Here is an 18,320-nt window from a genome sequence, read left to right as displayed (position 1 = left end):
CAGGTCGGAGACAGGAAGACGGGTCGGAGACAGGCAGATGGCTCAGAGACAGGAAGACAGGTTGGAGACAGGAAGACGGGTCGGAGACAGGCAGATGGCTCAGAGACAGGAAGACAGGTCGGAGACAGGCAGGTCTCTTTGCGGGACACAAAAATCTCAAGTCTCTTAACGGGACAGACAGTATCTCCTCCCTCTCCAGGAGAGAAGGAGCGGGGAATCGCACCTGGAACCCCTGCAGAGCGTCAGAGTTCTGTCCTCCAGTCCATGAACCAGACCACATCTGTCTCTGTCTCTTCCCCATTCTGAAAGGGTTTGTTGCCTGTTTGGGGTTTATTTTGTTTATTTTATTTTACTCTACTGAAAGACTTCTTTGGCATCCTGTGTCTAACTCATCTACTTCATCACTGGCACTAACACAAAATGGTACAATTTATTTATTTTTTTACAAATTTTAAAGTTTTACTTCACTTGCTCCTTGAAATCCACCTTGAAATCCTCCTCCTCCCCCCGCCCCGGGATTTTTAAAACAGTTATCTGGATCCTACTGAAATGTTTTGAACAACCCAAACTGAAGCTTGTTAAATTAAATGTTTTCTTGATTTGATACCACACCTTTAATGAATGCTTAACTATAGGTCCAGTCCCTTTAAATGGTGCAGGCTTCTCTTAGTTGTATTGAGTAGTGCTGGGAGAGAGGTGCCAGTGATGTCCTGCTCTATAGCCAGCCATGAGGGGGGAGTCTCGTTGGGGCCTGAAGAATATGCCTGTTGCCAATACACAAGCACTCGTGCATTAGATGCCCTAATAACAATGTTGAAATAGAGGGAGCGCTAGTCCACCCAGTTCTTTTGGCTTACAAAGGTGCTTTTTGCTTATTCGGTGTGGTTTATACCCCCAAATGAAAGGCATGATGACTGAATCCAGTGTTTTAAAAAAAGATTTAGAAAGAAAAATGGGCACGTTCTGGAATAGGTACAAAAATCTGGGTAAGATCACCATTTTTATAGAATTGACTCTGCCGATCATTGACATGGGAAATGTGCGCCAGAGCTCAATATCGTTTTTAAGTTTGTCAATCAAAACTTTATAGTTGAGTATGTAGAGCTGATCAAATTGCTTAGAGACTGTAATGCCAAGATAATGAATTTTAGAAGTCACTTTTACTGGTAAATTCCTAAGAAAATCAGGGTCTAATCTTCACATAGAGGCATGAATTCACATTTTTGCCTGTTTATAGTATAACCAGATAATTTCCCAAAATTTCTAATTTGATCTAATAACGGTGGAATAGATTTTTCAGGTTGGGATAAAAATAAAATTACGTCGTCTGCATATAAAGCTATATAATGATCTATTTTGCCCAGGTGTATCGGAACAATTTCGGGATTACATCTAATACTTACTGCCAAAGGTTCAATACACAAAGCAAACAGCAGGGGGCTCAACGGGCAGCCCTGCCTAACACCACGATACAGACTGAGAGGGTGAGATCTGTCTGAGTTAGTGAGAATAGATGCAGTTGGGTGTGCATAAAGCGTTTCGACCCATGAACTAAAGCTTTCACCCAGGCCAAGTTCTCTGATTGTCAACAACATGTATTTCCAGTCCACCTGATCAAAAGCCTTGTGTGCATCGAGAGTAAGTACTGCAGACTTTGACTTACTTTGTTTCCTGTATACAATATTTAACAATCTACGGACATTAAAAAAAGAAAATCTTCTGGGGATAAACCCAACCTGGTCCTGGGTGCACAATTGTTGCAACATGTTTGTTTAATCTATTTGCTAAGATTTTGGCAAATACTTTGTAATCACTACACAGAAGAGCAATAGGTCGATAAGATGACAGATCGGTCCGATCTTTATCTTTCTTCAATATTAAAGATATATTTGCTGTGTATAATGAGTCGGGTAATGTTTTGCATCGAGCTGCTTCTCGAATCATTCTTAGTAGTAGGGGGCCACATCATCAATAAAGGCTTTATAGAATCGATGCTGAGGCCATCAGGGCCAGGAGACTTTCCACTTGGGGATTCCTTATGGCCGTGACAACCTCCTGTAGGTGTAATTTCAGCATTAAGTTTGTTTTGCGCATCACCATCTATCTTCGGAAGTGGGAGGGATTGCAGGAAAATTGTAGAATATCCTCTTCAGCAGTGGGACTTGTGGGATTTATATAAATTTTCATAATAATCTCTGAAACACTTATTTATTTCGACTGGGGTCCGTTACAATAGAACCCGCCTGACTTTTAATTTCATGAATGGCCCTGCTAGCCTGTCGCCCCTATCAGCTGCCTTGAGAGAAGAGAGCCAGGTTGTCACCCAGCTCAAATTGTTTATACCTTACTTTCAACAACATAGTGTTGATTTGCTGGAAAGAATATTATTATATTCATGCTTTAACTTAAGTATTCCTTTAATAAAGAAGGAGATGGGGCTCCCTCTGTACTGTCCTTTCAAGAAGGGGAAGCTGTAGATCTATAGCAGATAACTTTTGTCTTCTGTTTTTTCCCCGCAGCCTCATATGATATAACAAAGCCTCTATCACTACCTTAAAGGCCTCCCATAAAGTTGAATCGGAAAACCTCGCCTGTGTCATTGAAAGCTAGGTAGTCCTTTATTGAGCAGTGGAGCATGTTCTCTCGAAATATTTTAATCGTTGAGAAGATTTGGATTAAATCGCCAGTTATAGGAGGTTTTTTTTTCCACCCAAAGTCCATACCATAGAGACTGGGCTGTTGGTCTGAAATTATAATATTATTATATTAGACGACTTCGTATTTGCTATTAACTTAGCGTCAATTACAAAATATCAAGCCTGGTGTATGTGTTTGTGGACTTGTGAAAAAAAAGAGTATTCCTTCTCAGTGGGATTGTGGATCCTCCAGATATCTACCAGGTTTAAAGTTTTTATTAAATGTTTAACACCTTTGTAGAATCTGAGGGACTCACTGGGCGAGGTGAGGACCTCAAACCTGAAGCTTTGATCCAGATTTAAACTGAAATTGGATTACCTGACTTTATGATTCTGAATCCCTTTTTCCCTCTTGAACAAAACCCATTTTCAAGATTTGTTCCAATCCGAGAACCAAAATCTGCTCAGGTTACCTTTGAAACACTGGCCCCTGGAGGCTGAATAAATACTTTTTTGCCCATGTATACAGGAGAAAATCCAGGGTTAATCCTGAAGTTACCTAAACAAGAAAAATCCAGCTTTGTAGTGCAGGCCCTCTGCTGTGGAGTGACTTGTTGTTCATGTGCTCAGGACAGAAGGCTTAAGCTGTGTATTTTCGAAAACAGCAGTGAAGTGTAACATGCAGTCCTAATAGTCCAAAAGAAGAGAGTCGGACTTGGTCAACAGAAAAAGAAGCTGACATCTCGAATGATTGTTGTTGTTTCCACAGAGCTGCACACCTTCCCAGGTCCAGGGTCCGCCGGGTCACTGAATGTCCCTGATATCCCAGACAAACGACACAGGAAGTCCTTCATCTCTCTTTGGAAGACCTCGTCAAACCACTCGCTCTGAGCTGCACTCATGTGATTCTTCCAGTCACCGATGGTTCCTGAAGTCCACATGAAAGAAGGATCAGGACCAGACACACGTCATTTGCACTTCCTGGCTCTTTCTCAGTGAAACTGAGCTGCGTCATCTTCACATCTCTGGATGTCCCTCATAAATACATGTTGATTTGTGTTTCTCTTACTAACACAGAGATCTGACAGCTTTCAGACCACTAACCCATCAATGAAATTAAAAATGACAGTAAATGTAGCAGCCTCGCCTCCGTCAGTCTGCCCCCCCAGGGCAGCTGTGGCTGCAGCAGCAGCTTACCACCACCCAGTGTGGAGAGAATGAAGAATGCAATGTAAAAAAGCGCTGTATAAAACCAATGCATTATTATTAAACATTTACTGTGTTGTCTTTCATACAGTATGTCTATTCATACGTCAAGAACGTTCCAAGGTTGCAAGAAATGGATTGTTGGTTTCAGGTTTTTCTTTGTGAGGATGAGCAGTAATGCAGGTTGTGTCTGGAGACGTTCAGCTGGTTACCTTTCCTCATGAATCGCCCCATGTGGTGGCTGAACAGACTGTCTGGCACTCGAACATAGCTGGCCTTGGGAATCTTGCTCATGTTGCTGAAGGTGCTGTGTGTCACCACACTGGCCAGCTGCTCATCAGTCAGCTCTTTACCCAGAAACACACAGATCTTCTCCAACCACTGCCTGCAGGTCCTGGAATCAAAAGTCAGTGGTGATGAAACCCTGCGTCATCCAGACGGCTTACAGAAAGTCGGCCCCCGCCAACTTGGCCCCACGCTAGCTAAGTCGGCCTCATGCAAACCGGCAGGGCTCCTCAGTCTAACGCATTGAGGGTGACAGTCACGCATTTCGGTCCTTTGCCACGGCACTCACCGCCACACATTGTATTTCTCATGCTGAAAAACAAACAGCAAGTAAGTTTGTCTGGAGCACCGCTGCTGTGGAACCAGGAGGAATCAAACACGTCTGCAAGCCTGTCACTTACCTGTCAATCAAAAAAGGAAAGGGGAGGGCTGAAATAGCACAACAACCAATGAAAAAAAGCATCATTACGTGAGTGTGTGGAGTGAGTGCGTGACAACAGACCGAAATGCGTGACCGCCACGCTCAGCGCGTGAGACCTGAGAGCCCTGCCAGTCTGCATGGGGCCGGCTCAGCTCGCTGGGCTATGGGCCGGCTTAGCTTGGGGCCGAGTTGACTGTATCCCATCAGACAGACGGCGACGTGCAGAAGACAGTCCAGTCCTACCTTAATCATTTCTTCATAAGTGATGAAGAGCATGTTCACATCATCCTTGTGTGAATACCAAGTCTTAACATGGTCAAACCAGCTGGATGAAAAAACTGCACACAATAAACCATGTCACCAACAGACTGCAGGGAATGTTTCAATGCAAACGGTATGTGATGAGAACCAGGAGGAAGAGCTGTCCTACCATCTCCTCTCATGAACTTCTCAAAGAATTCATTGAAGCTCTTGGGGGTTTCCAGCATATTTGCAAGCTTATGGAAGTGGAAATATGACACCAGGACATCTTTGGGGTTTCTTGCCACGTAGATCACCTAATGGAGGTCAGTTCTGAGTGTGAGTAAACGTTACAAGAAAGCCAGTGTATTTTTACTGGCTCCATAAATGCTTTGTCTCAAACGAATCCAACCTACAGCACACAGGTGGACCTGATGCTATCAGTCAGTAAATGCTGAAACCTTCCTGCCTCTCCCTCAGCCTTTCAGATGACGCATCATTTCCTGCAACTCCAGGTCAGGAAAATTTGCAGTACTAACCACAACAAACAGAAGAATACAGACTGAGGAGGAGAAAATTAAACAATTTGAGCCTAGGAACAGGGTTACTGGAATGGCGAATGCACAGCTTTTAATGAATTTGTAAAAATGTGTGCCGTAGCCAGCTTTGTTTGCTCGGTGAAACACAGTCAGCATTAAAGCCACAGTCAGATGAAGTCATCCAGAAACTTCTTGAGCTGCATGCAAATGTTTTCACACAAACTAGATCCAGCTTGGCTCATCAAAAAACCTCAGTGAAGTGTTTGTCTTTCTGATATTGAAGATGAGTCTAGAGGTTTTCTGTCACAAGGTGGACATGTCTGTAATTCCCTGATGCTTAGTGCTGAAACTACTTTTTTTTTTTGTTAAAAAAAAAGTTGCATTAAATTGTGTATAAAGTTGTGGACAATGAATTTTGGACAACCACTGGACTCCAGGCCCAACATGAAGAGGATTTATACAGCAGCGGTTTCAAACAAGTTGCTCAATAGCCACATGTGGCTCTAAAGCCCCCCCCTATAGAGGGTCAACAGCTCCCCTATTGAAGGTCAACACCCCCCCATAGAATAGACCCTCCAGAAAAACGTGATTATGCCATCGCATGAATTCATGCATAAATCACCCTTTTGCCGCTGATTATGGCCACATATGAGGCCACATATTTTCCAAAAGGGCGCATAATTCCCGCAATAATCTCACATTTACCGCAAAAAAAGAGAAATGGTCTCACTTGAAGTGCTGTGACGTTCAATGAACGAGTCGTTCGTTTGAACGCGTTCTTTCAGGTGAATGATGAGAGCCGGTTCACAGCTGTCTGAGAACGTTCCTTTATGCAAATTGTCCACGCTTCCTTCACGTGTCTCCTGAGTGTCTCCTGAGTGTCTCCTGAGTCTCCAGCTGTCTCCGCTGCCTTCATGTGAATGACGGAGTTTCAGTTTTCCGCAGCAGCTCCAGTCACCTGAACGCAGCAGCTAGCTAGCGGAGGAGAAGTGTCCAGAACCCGGAGAGGAGTAGGCCTGTCACGATAACAAATTTTGCTGGACGATTAATTGTCCCAGAACTTATTGCGATAAACGATAATATTGCCTGTTTTTTTTGTTGCAATGTTTCAATTAATGCAACAATTAGGGACACACCGAAATGAAAATTCTTGGCGAAACCGAAACCAAAAAATGAGGAAACTGTTTTTCTGAAGCAAGTAAGGTCCTAACAATGACACACATAATATTACAAAGCATTTATACCTCCAGAGGCAACAGCGTCTCGCAGACCGCTGATAAAAAAAGACACACTTTGCGCTGCTTTTTTTCTGCGATTGATTTGTTTTGGCTCATATGCGGCATCTGAACAGGGAGCTAGCTCTGACTGCAGACAATCAGACAGACGGCCAAAAATATCAACCAGATCCCAAAAGAAAGACAATGAAAAGAGGCATAATGAAGAGATATAAGGTGGAAGAAGCTTTAGCAAAGACACAGGAGGTCAGTGAGGGGGAGTCAGATGGTGGAGACGTGTCGGACATCAGCCATCTTGACTGGAGTGAAGAGGCCTGGAGTGAAGAGCAGGATTACTATTGCAACAACACATCATCAGCAGGGTAAAACTAACCTGTCTCACGACGGTCTAAGCCCAGCTCACGTTCCCTATTAGTGGGTGAACAATCCAACGCTTGGTGAATTCTGCTTCACAATGACAGGAAGAGTCGACATCGAAGGATCAAAAAGCGACGTCGCTATGAACGCCTGGCCGCCACGAGCCAGTTCTCCCTGTGGTAACTATTCTGACACCTCCTGCTTAAAACCCAAAAAGTCAGAAGGATCGTGAGGCCCCGCTTTCACGGTCTGTACTCATACGCGGGCCAAACAGCGGAAAAAATGTAATCCTGCCCCAAAAATACCCGACCGACCTCCAGCTGCTGCACAGTCCAGCAGAACCTGCAGTGGAGCATGAAGCGCTCATGCGTCACCTCCAGGTATAGAGCATTACTGTAGGCTGCTGTCAGGTTGCAACTAAATAATAACAACATAAAATGGTGTAAAAATAAATAAACTAATGTAATAAATCTCAACAGTGAACACAGCAGGTGACAGCAGGAGCACTGCAGCGTCTCCAGAGGAGCCAGTTACAGATTCAGGTAAAATATTATATCCTCCATCAAAGTACAGCAAACCAAGTGTTTCTCGTTTCCAAAAATTAATTTTAGAACGAACATATTTTCTGAATAAATACCTTTGTCCTGTGGAGCCTGCAGTCCCTGAATCAAATGAGCAGGGTGAGGACGGACCGTGTGGGGGGGTCCGTCCTGGTGCGCAGCCGGGGAGACTTATTTTACTCATTTTAATATGTTCTTGATTATTGACGGTTAATAATACAACTATGTTGAGTGTGTTGGTGTGTGTGTGCGTTTATCAGGGAAACGAGTGCGCGGAGTGTGAGTGAGAGGTGACGCTGCTGAAATGCGCACCGTAAAAATTAAATGAATTTTAAAACCTGATTTGAGGCATTAATAAAGCAGACATGAGGCATTACAAGGTTTGCTTTAGCATTACCGCCACGTCATCACCAATTATTTTCAGCCGTGTTGTTTCAGTGATTTTTTTCTTTCGGCCAAAAGCCGAAATACACTTTTGAGTCATTTTCGCGAAAAATTTCGGTGGCCGAATTTTCGGTGCATCACTCCTCATTACACTACAGAGCCGAAAGGAGTCAGTATGAGACATTTCTAGTGTCTTTGGAAAATGTAAATTTATCGCGCCTGGAAAACTTACCGACCTAATTTTTTTTTATCGTGCGATTAATTGATTTATTGGCTATCGTGACAGGCCTAGAGAGGAGCCGGTGTTTTGGAAGAACTGGTTCCCTATTAACTGACGACTGGGGTTCTTTCACGTCCCTTGTTGCTGATAGATGTTAAAAACCAGACAAAAAGCCGTTCAGACCTTTTATGAGTCTGATTTCAACATCTGCTGCTACGAGCAGCAGCAGCAGGAAGTGCTGAAGGAAGTCAGTCACCAGGTAACAAGGACACCAGTTCATTTGAAACACCGTATTGACGGTTTTCTCACAGGTTTTAGCAATTGCACACACACACACACGCACAATTGTTAAAACCTGTGATAAAGTGTGTGTGTGTGTGTGTGTGTGTGTGTTTCATTGATGAGCATTGGTAACAATTTAAGATAAATAACGAACTAATATAAAATGAATGTGATTTAGTGGTGTGTGTGTGTGTGTGTGTGTGTGTGTGTGTGTCGGAGAGAGAGAGAGAGAGAGAGAGAGAGAGAGAGAGACAGAGAGAGAGAGAGAGAGAGAGAGAGAGAGAGAGAGACAGAGACAGAGAGAGAGAGAGCCAGAGTGTGGGTAACCTACATATCTGGCATAATTTCGCATATTATACAGCATACTTCACAACTGTCTGCAATTTTACTGCATAAAATGGCATAAAAACCTCGCATATTCGTTTGCATAATCAAGCATTTTAGCTTGCATAATCTGGGATTTAAGTACGCATAATCAAGAATTTTTGCTCACGTTTTTCTGGAGGGTCTAATAGAAGGTCAACAGCTCCCCTCCATAGGGCCAACAGCTCCACTATAGAAGGTCAACAGCTCCCCTATAGAGGGTCTACAGTTCAGTTTTAGAGAGTCAAATCATCATGTCACAGTTCAGATCATCAAGTCAGAGCTCAGGTCATTGTATCAGATCATCGTACCAGAGCTAAAATCATCAAGTCCATCCATCCATTTTCTGTACCGAATCTCCTTCTCAGGGTCGCGGGATCATCAACTCATGTCATCTTATCAGTTATCAGATCAAGTCAGGTCTCAGATCATGAAGTTATGTCTCAAGCCATCCTGTTAGTCTAAAATGGGAACGTTTCTTGCCTGACATATTGGTAATCTGAAATATTAATTTCTTCAATGGTGGAATTCACATCGGCCTTAAAAGCTCATCAAGCGCTGGGCCCAAGTTAATACCAGTTGGGTCTGGAGACGAGTGTCGTCGTACATGTCATATGTCCTCAGACCATCAATGAATAAGTGCACACTACTCACACATAGGATATGTGGACCTGAGTCAGTGTCAGCATGCTGTGGAGCAACAGGTGAAACCAAGCAGTGAGAGGGCTGACCTTGCCCTTGCCCCGGCTCAGCGCTGCAGGCATAAAGTGGTACTGCAGGTGGGTGACCCTCAGGCGGGGGGACGGCGCTGTGATGAACTCCTCCCTGCTGCCGGTCAACTCTATCCAAGGCATGACGTCCCCGTTGGAGTCACCCTTGTTCTTGCTGATAGTGGACACATCTCCCTTCGCCTCCAGTAGCAGCATGATCTGTTGCATCCAGATGGTTCCTGTTCAAAAGAGCAGACAGCACCTCAGCAGGAACCATGCCTGAAGGAGGCAAAGGACATCTCCAGAAGGAAGGTGGAGCAGCAGCTGAGGGGAAACAGGAGGGAGGACTGGCAGGGTGTGAACACATCAGCCACCAGTTGAAACCCAGAATAACAGTGGAGGAGGAAACCAACTGAATCCCTCCTTCTCCCGGTTCGACCAGGCCATGACCCCCCCACCGTCACTTCAGGCCCACTCATTCTCAGTATGTTCCCCTTTCAATATCAGTCCAGACCCTCTCCCTTTCCCTTTGTCCCCTTCATGCAAAACAGCTGACCAGCTCAGGGGACAACTGAGGAAGATCCAGCACAGGGAGGGAGCAGAACCGCAGTCCTGTGCTGGACATAAGCACATCTTCTGCACCTTCGCCTGCTGCCGGGGACAGTGTCCACCCCGAGACACAGTCTAGTGAGCTGATGGACTATGAATGCTCGGCGCTCAATTCATATGTGATGAAGACGCTTGGAGATCCTCTTCCATCTTCTCCGGCAAACAGTTCAACGTGCCGAGGAGCTTCCAGAATTTGCATAACAGGAAAATGTTGAGGAGGACAATGCCGTGCTGTACCTCCTTGATGGAGCCCACTCACAGCTGGACAATGTAAGTGACACAGTCAGAGGTGTCTTCAGAGACCTTCAGACTCTGTCCAGCAACAGAGAATCAGAATCAGATACAGCTTATTGCCCAGTATAGTCGCTTAAACCAGGAGTTTGTTTTGGTGGTGGTGCAAACACAGAAAGAGAAACAGATTTAAAAAAAGGGCACAAGTATAAAATATAACAGAAGGAATCAAGGGACCAACAAATAACACAATAGCATAACAATAAGTATGACAAGGATTTACAAAATTAACATAATTACAAAAATCACAAATTACAAGGTATTTACAGTGATGTTTATGCTGCTGATGATTGTCCGTAGTGCATAAGTTTGTGACGGTGCAGGTCTGGGAGGGTGGGCCTTCCAGAGGGGAGAGTTTGAAAGAGTGGGTGACCAGGGTGGGAGGGGTCTGACCAGGGTGGGAGGGGTCTATCCAGGGTGGGAGGGGTCCTGACGACCAGGGTGGGAGGGGTCTGACCAGGGTGGGAGGGATCTATCCAGGGTGGGAGGGGTCTGACGAGGGGGGAGGGTCTGACCAGGGTGGAGGGTCTGTCCAGGGTGGGAGGGGTCTGACGAGGGTGGAGGGGTCTGACCAGGGTGGGAGGGTCTGTCCAGGGTGGGAGGGGTCTGACGAGGGTGGGAGGGGTCTGACCAGGGTGGGAGGGTCTATCCAGGGTGGGAAGGGTCTGACCAGGGTGGGAGGGGTCTGACCAGGTGGGAGGGGTCTGACCAGGGTGGGAGGGGTCTATCCAGGGTGGGAGGGGTCTGACCAGGGTGGGAGGGGTCTGACCAGGTGGGAGGGGTCTATCCAGGGTGGAGGGGTCTGACGAGGGTGGGAGGGGTCTTACCAGGTGGGAGGGGTCTATCCAGGGTGGGAGGGGTCTGACCAGGTGGGAGGGGTCTGACCAGGGTGGGAGGGGTCTATCCAGGTGGGAGGGGTCTGACGAGGGTGGGAGGGGTCTGACCAGGGTGGGAGGGGTCTGACAAGGGTGGGAGGGGTCCATCCAGGTGGGAGGGTCTGACCAGGGTGGGAGGGGTCTATCCAGGGTGGGAGGGGTCTGACAAGGGTGGGAGGGGGTCTAACCAGGGTGGGGGGGTCTATCCAGGGTGGGAGGGGTCTATCCAGGGGGGGAGGGGTCTGACCAGGGTGGGAGGGGTCTATCCAGTGTGGGAGGGGTCTGACCAGGTGGGAGGGGTCTATCCAGGGTGGGAGGGGTCCATCCAGGGTGGGTGGGGTCTGACCAGGGTGGGAGGGGTCTATCCAGGGTGGGAGGGTCTGACCAGGTGGGAGGGATCTGACCAGGTGGGAGGGGTCTATCCAGGGTGGTGGGGTCTGACCAGGGTGGGAGGGGTCTGACCAGGGTGGGAGGGGTCTATCCAGGTGGGAGGGGTCTGACCAGGGTGGGAGGGGTCGGCCACCATCTTGCCTGCAGGCCTCAGGGCCCTGGAGGTGTCCAGGTCATGTAGGGAAGACAGACTGCAGCCAATGATCTCCTCTGCAGAGCGGATGACTCTCTGCAGTCTATCCTGGTCTCTGGACTCTCTGCAGTCTGTCCTGGTCTCTGGACTCTCTGCAGTCTGTCCTTGTCTCTGGACTCTCTGCAGTCTATCCTTGTCTCTGGACTCTCTGCAGTCTGTCCTGGTCTCTGGACTCTCTGCAGTCTGTCCTGGTCTCTGGACTCTCTGCAGTCTGTCCTGGTCTCTGGACTCTCTGCAGTCTGTCCTGGTCTCTGGACTCTCTACAGTCTGTCCTGGTCTCTGGACTCTCTACAGTCTGTCCTGGTCTCTGGACTCTCTGCAGTCTGTCCTGGTCTCTGCACTCTCTACAGTCTGTCCTGGTCTCTGGACTCTCTGCAGTCTGTCCTGGTCTCTGGACTCTCTGCAGTCTGTCCTTGTCTCTGGACTCTCTGCAGTCTGTCCTGGTCTCTGGACTCTCTGCAGTCTGTCCTGGTCTCTGGACTCTCTGCAGTCTGTCCTGGTCTCTGCGTGGCTGCAGTGAACCAGATGGTGATGGAGAGGAGAGGATGGACTCCATGATGCAGGAGTAGAACTGCGCCGTCATCTTCACTGGCAGGATGAACTTCTTCAGCCGCTTGCAGGAAGTTCATCCTCTGCGGCAGGAAGTTTCATCCTCTGCTGCAGGAAGTTCATCCTCTGCTGCAGGAAGTTCATCCTCTGCTGGGCTTTTTTGATGAGGTCCTGGTGATGGTGGAGCCCAGGAAGCAGAAGGACCCACAGTGTCCCTGGGAGTCTCAGGGTGATGGAGGTGTCCACTGGGGAGTCTCAGGTGATGGGGGGTGGGTGGGGCTGTGTTCCTCCTAAAGTCCAACCATCTTCTCCACTGTTACACAGCGCTGAGCTCCAGTTGTCCAGCCTGCTCCAGGACACCAGTGGTCTGTGTCCCTCCTGTAGACGATCATCTCCATCATGATGAGTCCTCTGAGGGTGGATTCGTCCACAAACTTCAGGAGTTTGACAGACTGGTGACTGGAGGAGCAGCTGATGGTGTTCAGGGATAAGAGCAGGGAGAGAGAACACAGTCCTGAGGGGATCTGGTCCTGATGGTCCGGGAGTTGGAGGTGAGTTTACCCAGCTTCACCTGCTGCTTCCTGTCTGTCAGGAAGTCTGTACTCCACCTGCAGGCTGCCTCTTTGTCTGACCTGAGCCGTCTGAGTTTTGCTGTGAACCAGGGTTTGTCATCCGCTCCGGGGCCATTCGTCTGCAGCGGTCCATTCAAACCTGGTTTGTTTACCGTCAAGACGCCACAGTGTTGTGTCCCTCAGTGTTTTAATAGATCGGAGACTAAAGGAATCACTCAAGTCTCATTCTAATCTAACCGTTTCCCTGCTGATGATCAAAAGAAGAGGAGATGGCTGAAATCAATCAGGTAAATTGTAATTTGAAGTATCACTCACGTTAGCACATGCTAGCTAATCCAGTGCTAACATTCCAGATGTTGCATACTAGACAAAGATTTAACTTTTTAGTTCATTCATCTGGATGCAAACGTGCCATTTAACTACTCCTCAAGGACTGATGTGTTGTGTGTTTTATATTATTATTCATTGTGGTCTTGATGAAGAGATGAGATGAGTGTCTGTCTTAGTTAGCTTCTGAGTTAGCTTCATGTCGGCTACAGAAGCAGACGATCGACATTATCTTGTGTAGGGTGACCATATTTTGAATTTCAAAAAAGAGGAGGGGGGGGGAGTACTCCAGGCACAAATTCAGATAAGCTTCTCGGAGGTTGATGAACATGCTTTATTACGCTTCAATGATGCGAAACTAACTTCTTTAACAAAATAAAATGAAATGTAAAAACTTGTAACAAAGTAATAGCTCTCTTAGACTCTTTACAAATATTAAATAATGTTCTAAATATGAACTCTTCTGTTAGAAAATCCAGCTTCAACAATATATTTCTTAATAACTGTAATAAGATAGAAGAATATAAGAGTCTCACCAAAACACTAACTTAACAAACAAAAAGATATATACTTTTAATCTTGAATTGTTTTCTTCATCCTGCTTTTCTTCTACATTCTATTTTTCATCTCGGTATGTTGGAACTTTTTTTTGCAGTTCATCTGAGAAGCTGCTCTTAAGCTTTGGCATTTTCCTGCTCCGCTGTCGAATTAAGTAGAGAAGGAATTCATCAGTTCTCCATTAATAGTGTTGTAAACAGTCGGAATGCATTGATCTCATACCTTGTATTAACGGGGTTAATAAATAGAATTTAGATTGTTCTCTGATCCCACTCTATAGCGATAGGAGGCGCTACTGCGCCTGTTGAAATGGTGCCATCCGCCGTTCAACAACACAGAAGAAGAAGAAGCGCTCCGCTGGCTGAAGCCCGTCTGCTCCCCTCCGTCTGTGTGTGTGTGTGTGTGTGTGTGTGTGTGTGTGTGTGTGTGTGTGTGTGTGTGTGTGTGTGTGTGTGAGCGCGCGGCGCAGATCGGCTCACAAGACGCCTCTTGGTAATTACGTCGCGCAACAAAGTATCATAGTACTGTGTGCAAAGCGCTGGTCAGTTTACGTTCACGTGCTGAGAAACAGTAAAACCCGGACATTTCCTTGAATTAAAAGGACCTGTATCCTGCTTCTTTAGCTAGTCCAAACCCTAGAAATGGTATTAACATGGTAATAGTTTATTTTTGGGAAAAGTCATTTGTGTGAAATGAAAGATTTTCTGGGGTTAATTCTGAAACCCGGAAGAGAAAACGCTCCGTTTCACTGAAACCTCGCCTCTCCCCCTGTGGACTTTGACTGACAGCTACTTCAGCCAATCAGAGCTTCAAAACAAATACGCTGGCTAGCTTTAGCTCTTTAGCTCTAGCTTCTCTACACACAAAGACACGAGAAAACATCTTTTCCGGTGAGAAACTCTCCAAGCGCAGACCCTTCAGACCCTTCAGACCCTCCAGACCCTTCAGACCCTCCAGATCCTTCAGACCCTCCAGACCCTCCAGACCCTTCAGACCCTCCAGATCCTTCAGACCCTCCAGACCCTTCAGACCCTCCAGACCCTTCAGACCCTCCAGATCCTTCAGACCCTCCAGACCCTCAGACCCTCCAGACCCTTCAGACCTCCAGATCCTTCAGACCCTCCAGACCCTTCAGACCCTCCAGATCCTTCAGACCCTCCAGACCCTTCAGACCCTTCAGACCCTTCAGACCCTCCAGACCCTCCAGACCCTCCAGACCCTCCAGACCCTTCAGACCCTCCAGACCCTTCAGACCCTTCAGACCCTCCAGACCCTTCAGACCCTTCAGACCCTCCAGACCCTCCAGACCCTCCAGACCCTCCAGATCCTTCAGACCCTCCAGACCCTTCAGACCCTCCAGACCCTCCAGATCCTTCAGACCCTCCAGACCCTTCAGACCTCCAGACCCTTCAGACCCTTCAGACCCTCCAGATCCTTCAGACCCTCCAGACCCTTCAGACCCTTCAGACCCTCCAGACCCTCCAGACCCTTCAGACCCTTCAGACCCTTCAGACCCTCCCGACCCTCCAGACCCTCCAGATCCTTCAGACCCTCCAGACCCTTCAGACCCTCCAGACCCTTCAGACCCTCCAGACCCTTCAGACCCTTCAGACCCTCCAGACCCTCCAGACCCTTCAGACCCTCCAGACCCTCCAGACCCTCCAGACCCTCCAGATCCTTCAGACCCTCCAGACCCTTCAGACCCTCCAGACCCTCCAGACCCTCCAGATCCTTCAGACCCTCCAGACCCTTCAGACGCTCCAGACCCTTCAGACTCTTGCTCTTGCTTGACTGTTGCTTTCAGATGATGGTCAAACTTTATTTCCATAATCTGAGTTACAAAAAGCTGCAACGCTGATTGCCGAGGGCCTGTGGGAGGGGGGCTCAGGGGAGCCATCTTCTCCGTGTGACGTGAACGTGGGAAACAGAGCGTTTTCACGGTGGGAGGGGCTGCCTCTCTGAGCAGCACAACAAGGAGGAAAGCTCAAACACACAGGCACGAAGGAAAAAAATGCTTTGGGGTGTTTTAGGTGAGAACATAGCTATATAACAAGGTTAAAACATACAAAAAGTGAATTTTGCATGATACAGCCCCTTTAACTACAGGAAGTCTCACACTGAACAACAAATAGAAAATTAAATACTTATAGTAGGTGTAAGATCATGATCAATTAACGGAGGGCCCCAAAAATCCTGCTGTGCTTCGGGCCCCTTGGAGGCTTGGCCTGGCCCTGGGCCCAGACTGGCTGTGTGAGCGCACCTGTCCTGATGGCAGCTCTCCCTGGACCTCTGTCCTTACTTCTCTTCACTGCTTCCACAATACACACTTGTCTGGCTGATCATTCGATACCCTGTTCTGCTGAATCACTACAGCACAACAGAGCGGGACACTCATCTGGAGCTGGTCCACAGAGCACGGCAGCTCCGGGACCTCCCAGGACGGCCGGGCCAGCCTGTCCGACGCTCACCTGACTTCGGGTAAGTGACGACAAACACGTCCGAGTCCCGCATCTCCAGGTCGTAAATCTGGTCCACATCGTCCGGATCGTGAGTCCCGCTGATCAGATTGAAGCCTCTGTGGCGCACCAGGTCAGGATGGGTCTGGGCATCCCTGAAATCCATGGCAGCCACAGACAAACCAGACTGTCGGCTTCCACTGGTCCGGCTTCCGCACGAACCAGAGCTGGGAGATGTGGTCCAGTCGCTCAGGGGGGCCTGTCCCAGCAGAAACCCGGGGAAGTAGAAGAGCTTCACAGAAGAAAACTAGGAGAGAGCCGGCAGAGCCGCGCGCCGCGTACCTGCTGCTCCGTCCCGCTTCCCGCGCTCCGGCTCCAGCACGAGCTCTCCTCAGCCCGACTGAACAGAGCGACGCGCCTCCTGCGCGTGACTGGCTCCGACTGCTGCGCGTCTTTACGCACTGAGGAAGAGACCGCGAGAGAGGGAGAGAGAGGAGAGAGAGAGAGAGAGAGAGAGAGAGAGAGAGAGAGAGAGAGACAGAGACAGAGAGACAGAGAACAGAGAGACAGGAGAGACAGAGAGAGAGAGACAGAGGAGAGAGATTTTAAAACACACTTTACTCATATTTCAAAAAAACCTTTACATTTCCAGAACCATTCTCATGTTCACAAGTTGATAAAGAAGTTCTCAGACCAGACCGGTCCCCAGACTCCCTCCATGGTTTGAAGCCTGCATCAGTCCCAGCAGACAGAATCCTCTACATGAAACTGAAGAGTCATGGGAACTCGTTTTCTTTCTGTTCTTTCAGCTCTTCTCTCACTCTCTGCAGCAGCTTCTCCAGCCTGTATTCCTCCCGGTCCGTCAGCTCCCCGCTCCGTCATACTTTATGTTGACTGTACCAAAACACACCGAGTCCTCCAGATCTGAGCAGTCCTCCTCCACCTTCACACCTTTTTATTCTTGGTTTTTTCCAAGAATCTCTACATTGCTGTTGTCCCATAAACTCCTCCTGGACCTCCTCGGCCAAAAAGTCCCGGTGATAATCTCACCCTCCTCACCCTCCTCCAGAGAGTCTCTGCTCCCTCCTCCACCCTCCTCCAGAGAGTCTCTGCTCCCCATCTTTGCTTTCACCTCCACCTCCTTCTTCTGCTCCAGTCCTCTCTCCATGCTGTCTTCCTGTTCACCTCCTCCTGTCGTCCTCTCCGCCTCCTCCTCACCACTCTTCTCTCACTCTTCTCTCCCTCTTCACCTCCTCCTCCTCCGTCACCTCCTCCAGCAGCGTCCCCCTCAGGACAGGTCCTCCTCAGGTGTCCCTCCTGTCCTCCTGAAGCGTCTCATGTTGTCCGTGGTGGAGGACAGGGTGTAGTCCATCCCTCCATGGTGTGGTGGAGGACAGGGTGTAGTCCATCCCTCCATGGTGTGGTGGAGGACAGGGTGTAGTCCGTCCCTCCATGCTGTGGTGGAGGACAGGGTGTAGTCCGTCCCTCCATGCTGTGGTGGAGGACAGGGTGTAGTCCGTCCCTCCATGGTGTGGTGGAGGACAGGGTGTAGTCCGTCCCTCCATGGTGTGGTGGAGGACAGGGTGTAGTCCGTCCCTCCATGGTGACTGAAGCTCAGGTTAATTCCTGGTTGTTGTCAACACCATGAAGAGCTTCTTCTGCAGCTCACAATGTGACGGAGGTCAGGGTCCTTACAGCCAGAGGACAGCTTCCTCAGAGGAGACACCACCTGTCCAAACCTGGACAGCGTGTTAATAATGTCCACGTCTCTGATATAAGGAGGAAACGTTGCCCAGGAGGACTCTTCTAGCCGGTGTGGTCAGAGGAGGACAGGAAACCAGGTCTCTGATGTCCACCAGCTGAGACCACGGTGTTCACTGTTTCCTCCTCAGTAGCAAACATTAACCACAGCCCCGTTCGTCCTGGCAGCGGAGACGATGTTAGCAGCTCAGTCATCCCTCCACCGCCTGGACACACTCCTCCACCGCAGGAGAAGTCAGGTTTCATCCTGAACCCATGCTTCCTGGTTAGCCTGGTGTCGTCCATGGTGCTAACAGCTAGC

General features: G+C 48.3%; 1 pseudogene; it reads right to left on the bottom strand.

The window, feature by feature from the left end:
• Positions 1-2,875: 2,875 nt before the first annotated feature.
• LOC115397302 (amine sulfotransferase-like) lies at positions 2,876-17,256 on the bottom strand (annotated as a pseudogene).
• Between the last annotated feature and the right edge of the window lie 1,064 nt (positions 17,257-18,320).

The sequence above is a fragment of the Salarias fasciatus genome, chromosome 11 (genome assembly GCF_902148845.1).
Source record: "Salarias fasciatus chromosome 11, fSalaFa1.1, whole genome shotgun sequence".
In the NCBI taxonomy this organism is placed as follows: domain Eukaryota; kingdom Metazoa; phylum Chordata; class Actinopteri; order Blenniiformes; family Blenniidae; genus Salarias; species Salarias fasciatus.
This window is presented reverse-complemented; position numbering and strand designations above follow the sequence as displayed.